The sequence below is a fragment of the Cynocephalus volans genome, chromosome 5 (assembly GCF_027409185.1).
Source record: "Cynocephalus volans isolate mCynVol1 chromosome 5, mCynVol1.pri, whole genome shotgun sequence".
NCBI classification, from domain to species: Eukaryota; Metazoa; Chordata; class Mammalia; order Dermoptera; family Cynocephalidae; genus Cynocephalus; species Cynocephalus volans.
In genome coordinates this window covers 80,073,283-80,079,474 of record NC_084464.1, presented here as the reverse complement: position 1 = coordinate 80,079,474, position 6,192 = coordinate 80,073,283, and the positions used below count along the sequence as shown (strand labels likewise).

At 38.1% G+C, this 6,192-nt stretch overlaps 1 pseudogene; it reads left to right on the top strand.

Annotated features, from left to right (window-relative positions):
* The first annotated feature begins 469 nt into the window (after nucleotides 1-469).
* Nucleotides 470-3,803, top strand: LOC134379087 (nuclear pore complex protein Nup50-like; annotated as a pseudogene).
* The last annotated feature ends 2,389 nt before the right edge of the window (nucleotides 3,804-6,192 follow it).

Below are 6,192 nucleotides of genomic sequence, written 5' to 3'. Positions count from 1 at the left end.
TTACTTATCCGATGTTTCCTACTAGATTGTACATCTTTCAAGAACAATCACTTAATACATTTTGAGGAAGTGAGGAATAGTTAATTACTTGCTTCCAAAAATCAATACAGTGTCATCTTTTACTTCAATGGCATTATAGATAAAACAGGATTTTGTTGAGTGGGTCTAAAATTATCCACTTGATAATGGAAACAAGTTACAATTTTCAAATAAAACAGCTACTTGGTTATTTAAAAAAATTGCTTTGGCATGTGAGAGTTGCCCAAATTATATATTTAAATAACATTTTATATTGTTATATTTCCAAATCTTCTAATAATAACCAATGTTACAATTCCTGACAGGTTTGTCAAGAAGACTCCTATAGATTCTTCTAATTGGAAAAATTAGAAAAAACAGTTAACTCACAAAAAACATCCTTGGCTCTATTGCCTAGCACAGCAGAGAGACAATACATTGAAAACTCACAATGGCCACCAGTTCGTATATGTGCTGTGGTCCTCTTGTACATCTGAGGCCTCCAAATAATTTTGGAGTCTGTTTGTTCACACATGGTTTGAAGAACTACAAGGACACTGATGCACAGCAGATCCAGACCACAAGTATTCGGTCATTAGTAAAAACAGATTTACCAATGGGAATTTCCCAAATTCTTTTGTTCAGAACTGTTGTTTGCTTTTATGTGCTCAGTAACACTCAGTTTTGTTTACTAATTTGTCCTTTTGGATAGATCACTATACTAGCCACCATGAAGAATTATAAAGAAAATCAGACTTCCAGACTTTATATTGAAGACACACACATTTAATGGAAAACTGTCCACAAACCCACCTAAATGAGTGTAGAAGAACAGAAAAAGTATCATCCTTATAGATAGAAGAGGATAAATGGCAAAGAAAAGGTATTAGTAAAATTTGGGGAGTAGGAGTCTGGGTAGAAAACTGTGAGGCAGGAAAATGCTATTTTTTTCTTTTTAGTAAGCTTTTAGGAATATTTGAGTTTTTAAAAAAACAGGTGTATTATTTTGATAAGATATTGATTAACTTTTTAAAAATAAAAAATTATGAAACATGAGTCTTGCCTTCCAAGAGCATCAATTAAATAAAAAAATTTAATTCCTTATTTAGTTGGGCATTTCTTAAGTCATGAGAGTCTGAATTAGAGGCTATCTAAAAGGCAGTCACTCTATCACTGAATGTACTCCTGACACTAATGTTGTACATTCCAAGAAGCCATCAGAGACCAAATCTTGTTGCCTCTCCCACACTTCATTTAAAACAATTCCATGCCTATGGAAGCCCCTCTCTTGTAAACTCCCATGGAGGACTTACTGTTGTGTACCCCTGGCTCTTCGGGGAGGTGGTGGATGGGTATCTAGGGACCCACAGTGGTGTCTGTCACAGAAGCAAAGGCACCATCTCATGGTGTGTATGTGTGTGTGTGTGTGTTTGTTGGGGAGGGGGTGTCTCCCTGCTCCTGCTCTTCTGTTACATGTAATCCTGGCAGCACATCTTGGTACTGCCAACTCATCTTGAAGAGACAATTGTCACTGATTAAAATTTACAGTCACTACTCCAATTTGTTGAAATTAACTTCAACTTTCCCAAGAGTGCGTACTTCTGTTTAATGGAAAACACTTAATATTGCCACTTCTAGGTAACACTGGTTCAAGCAATTGCTTTCAGGAAATTACTTAGTTACTAAAACATCTTTTCCCAGGTAGTTTCCCTGTCCTGGAGCTTGCAAGGGGAAGTATAGGTGACACCAGTATACAGGAACCTCAGTTACCTCTCCCTGCAAACAAGACCTTCTTCTTAGCTCCTACTAGTGATGTCGGTCCTTTGAGTCTTGATGTTTTTCATCTTTTCCTTGGAATATCCACATCTCCAGTAGAGAGTTGCCAGATTTAGCAAATAAAAATATAGGATGCCCTTTGAATAGCAAAATGGTGGCCTGGAGCATGTTTGGCGTTGTTACTCCACCAGTGTTTGGTGAGACAAATAGCTGTCCTCATCACCCCCCCACACAGAGAGATGAAGCCCACTAGGAACATGGTGATTGAGACCCTGGCTTGCTGACCATGAAGTTCTTCACCAGGAAGCTTACAGGAAGTGACCCAATGTGCTCATCTTGGAGGTCAGCAGCACCTTCAGACCTGAGTGTGACCTTGGACCTGCTGGTGTCACTATGCACCTGGACATCACATCACCCACAGTCCATCCAGTGCTGAGGTGGCCGCCAGGGAAGTTCAAAAAATTGGCCAGAAGATTGCCAAGAACAAATTGACAGATAGGAATTGGGATCAAGAAGACAAAGCAGAAGAGCTGGGCATGTTCTCAACGGCCAGTGAGGAAGTCTTGAAGAACAGAGCCATAAAAAAAGCAAATGGTAAAAATGTTAGATTTGAATCTGATCATGGAGGGGCTTTTATGTCTTTTTCGTGACCGGCACTCAGCCAGTGAGTGCACCGGCCATTCCCATATAGGATCCGAACCCGTGGCGGAAGCGTCGCTGCACTCCCAGTGCTACACTCTCCTGAGTGCGCCACAGGCTTGGCCCATGGAGGGGCTTTTAAAGGTTTCAAAGGTGTGGTTGTACCTTCTGGAGGAGGAGGGTTTTCTGTATTTGCTGTAATGGCAGTGGAGTGGAGACTTTACAAGGATTGTCAGAAGGAAATAGCAATAACTAGTGTCCTTTCCTTCACCAGTCCAAAGGCAGCAAGGGAGACCAAGGAAGCACTTGGTTTCATTACTGCAAATGAGGGGAAAAGATTTCAAATCCTTAAATTAATGGCAACAGTAAGTAGCCCTGTTTCTCTGTTTTTACTGGGAGTAAATCACGCCATGGGAATGCCCATAAGCAGTAAGATGTGTTAAAACTGTTCTGTTCATTATCGGACAGTGAAGCACGTGAACACAAATCCACTCTGTGACCTGATACCTATTTTTAAAGACTGTTAAGAATTATTTAGCAAATATTAAATAGCAATGTGGGAACCATGGCTATAGTAATTCTGAAAGTGAAACTAACAAAATATGCTGAGACATAGTCTCCTTACCTTTAGTCATCAAAATTACAGTAAGGATCAACATTCTTGTTTCATAGCAGCAAAACTGAGGATACATCTGTAAAGATGTAGCTGTGTTTGAAAAGAAGAATTGAATAGACCCATTGTAGGAGCAACAAGTGCCTTGGCAAGAAAATTGATAGCTCTGTTTTACGCTTGTTCAACTCTGGACCCCTGACTGGATTTTCATTTTACCCTGAGAACTCCAGTTTATTTGGTAAAGATGTCACCCAGAATAATCCAGGTTTTCTGTTGGTTTTTTTTTTTTTTGTGTGTGTGTGTTATTTCCCACAAAAACATGGAAGAGCCAAGCAGAAGGTGGCAGTAATGAATGCAAAGGTAGGAATGAAGGAAGAGAGTGATGAGCCGCCTAGGGTAGTAGTTACTGAAGCAAAAGAAGAACTTTTTACTCCAGAGAATGTAAATTGTTTTACAAGAAGGGTAAGGAACTTAAAGAGGATGTAAGTACCCTGCACTTAAAACTTACAAGGAATCAGAAACACAGCTTTTAGTGCAGTCACACACCAAGTTAGGCAGTGAATTACTGAATGTTATGATTCCACCCGATATGCTCTGTACTTGAACAAAGAAAAACAATGTACTTACTGTCTGTGTTTTGAATCCACCAATTTATGATAAAAAATGCCACCATCCAAGTTAAGTGTTAATTTGGATAAATTTAAATGATGATGCAGATGAATTGCACAAAATTTTACCAGGAGAAAAGAATGCCTGAAAACATAAACTCAACTGAGGGAATCATGGTCAGGTTGATACTTCCTCTGTTACCAGTGTAAACTTAGTTTTTTCTTTTCTTCTACTTTGACATTTTAAGAACTTATAGATAACTTTAAAACTTTTTTGAGGAAAATTAATATGGCCAATAAAATGTTAGGTTTCAAGGGAAAAAAAAAGGATGCCTAGTGAAATTTGAATTTCAAATAAATAGTTAGTAATGCAGCATTTAGAATATACTTATATACAAAATTATTCACTGTTATCTGAAATTCACATTTAACTGACTATCCTGTATTTTATCTGGCAACTCTATTTTGCTGTTTCCTACATCACGTCACCAAATCACACAGATAGTATTCTTTTTGTGTTAGAAATGAAAGAAGGAGGAAAGAGAAGAAAAGGGAGGGAAATAAAAGGCTGAATGAATGAAAGAGAGGAATTTAAGTCGAACTGGATGATTCTCTAAAGTAACTGTTTTCAATGAGTGTTATCTAGAATATAAACTGATTAGCTTCAAACTTCAAAATTGTGTGAGTGAGCAAAAGACGTAACAAACATCCCACCATAGAAACTATACAGCTAGCAAATAAGCATATGAAAAGATGCTCCACATCATGCATCACTAGGGAGATGAAAATTAAAGCAATGAGATACAAGGGTACTTCAAAAAGTCCACGGAAAGATGCATATAATCTTTTAACTTTATTTTTCCACAATTTTTTGGAAGTACCCTTGAATCACTACACACCAATTAAAATGGCCAAAATTTGGAGCACTGACAACACCAAATGCTGGTGAGGATGTGGAAAAAAAGGAACTCACATTCATTGCTGGTGGAAGTACAAGATGGTACAGCCACTATTGAACACAGTTTGGCAGTTTCACACAAAACTAAACATATTCTTGCCATATGATCCAGCCATCATATTCCTTGGTATTTATCCAAATGAGTTGAAAACTTACGTTCTCACAAAAACCTTCACTTGAATGTTTATAGCATCTTTATTCATAACTGCCCAAACTTGAAACAAGCAAGATGTATAGGTAAATAGATAAACTCTGGTTCATCCAGACAATGGAATATTACTCAGTGCTTTAAAAAAACCAAACCAAACCAAACCCAAACAAACAAACAAACAAAAAAACCTATCAAGCCATGAAAAAACAGGGGGGAAACTTAAGAGCATAGTATTAAGTAGAAGCAGTCAATCTGAAAGGCTACATACTGTATGACTCAGACTGTATGGTATTCTGGGAAAGGCAAAACTACAGAGTTAATAAAAAGATCAGTGGTTGCCAGAGGTTAGAGGGGTGTATGAGAAGGATGAATAGGTAGAACACAGGACATTTTTAGGGCAGTGAAACTATTCTCTATGATGCTATGATGGTGAATGTATGTCATTATACATTTCTTAAAATACATAGAATGTACAATACGAAGAGGGAACCTTAATGTAAACAGTGGACTTTGGGTAATAATGATGTGTCAATGTAGGTTTGTTGATTGTAACAAATGTACCACTGTAGTGGGGAGGTGTTAACAGTGGGGGAGGGTAGAGGGCATATGGGAATTCTCTATTTCCTGTTTAATTTTCCTGTGAACCTAAAACTTCTCTGAAAAATAAAGACTTTAAAATATGGAAAAAAGTCTGTGAAAAAATATAAGGTCGCAATAATATTTAACACACACACACACACACACACACACACACACACACACACACACACACACACACACACAAACTGGGGAGGGGGAAGAAGATATAACAACCACAACTATTTGAAGTTGATACAACAAGCAAACAGAAAGGACATTGTTGGGGGGGAGGGGGGGAGGGAGAAGGGAGGGAGGTTTTGGTGATGGGGAGCAATAATCAGCTACAACGTATATCGACAAAATAAAATTTAAAAAATAAATAAATAAATAAATAAAAAATAAAAAATAAAAAAAAATAAAAAAAAAACATTTAAAATGCGCTGTAACACAGTGTTACTTCAAATTCTCCCCAGGTATATTTGGGCATTCCCAGAGTTGTCTCACAGATGCTTAGGAAATGTGCATTCACATTCTTTGGCTAAGGCTGCCTACTGAGGTCCACAATGCTACAACTTGAAAAACACTCCCACTGCCATCAGCACTGCTGCCAGAGCTAAAGGAGAGTATTCTGCCATGCAGGGACTGATGCTGTGTGGTTCATCTTATCTCAGTACAGCAAAGCAGAGCACAGTAGTATTCTACAGTGGCTACCTTAAATCATCAGGTGGTGAGCTGACCACTCATGCCTAAGTGAGGGAGAATTGATCCTCTGCAGCTTTGTGTTTTATTTTGTCAAATAGACTTTCAAAACTGCACTGTCATATATATGAGCCCCCAGTGCCTCAGTTTA